We start from the raw sequence: 482 nt of genomic DNA, 5'->3' as shown, positions 1-482 counted from the left end.
TGCTCCTTGGCTGCCCAGCGTCTCACAGTAACTCTATGGAGAAAATAATCTCTAAGGACCATTAATATCATTTTTTAGGGTGCAGAAGCACGTTAGAAAGGGTAAGAGGCCACCAAAGCCGGGGCAGTAACTGCAGAATCGCATGAATGCTTGTGTCTTGCACCCCAGTTACCGACGTCGAGTCGAGGGGTCAGCGCAGAAGAAACCCACGCCGATTTCTCACATTAAATTCATCGCTGCCGTATACTGAAAGTTACAAGGCTTCTAAAATCCTTGTCTTGTGCGCTGTCCGCTACGTTGCGGTGGCACGCCGGGCCGAAGCGGTGGTCCCGCGGAGCTTGGTTCTGTTTCATTGTGCAGTGACCGTTACACTCCATTAAAAGGATGATTTCTAGGATTAAGCAGGGATATACAGCTGAGTAATATTGATGGCTTCCCGTTTCGCACAAACCAGAACCCCGTAACAATCTGGTGGCTGCATA

Source organism: Eimeria mitis, genomic scaffold, assembly GCF_000499745.2.
Source record: "Eimeria mitis Houghton genomic scaffold, Emh_scaff1690, whole genome shotgun sequence".
NCBI classification, from domain to species: domain Eukaryota; phylum Apicomplexa; class Conoidasida; order Eucoccidiorida; family Eimeriidae; genus Eimeria; species Eimeria mitis.
Note: the sequence above shows the minus strand (reverse complement) of the source record.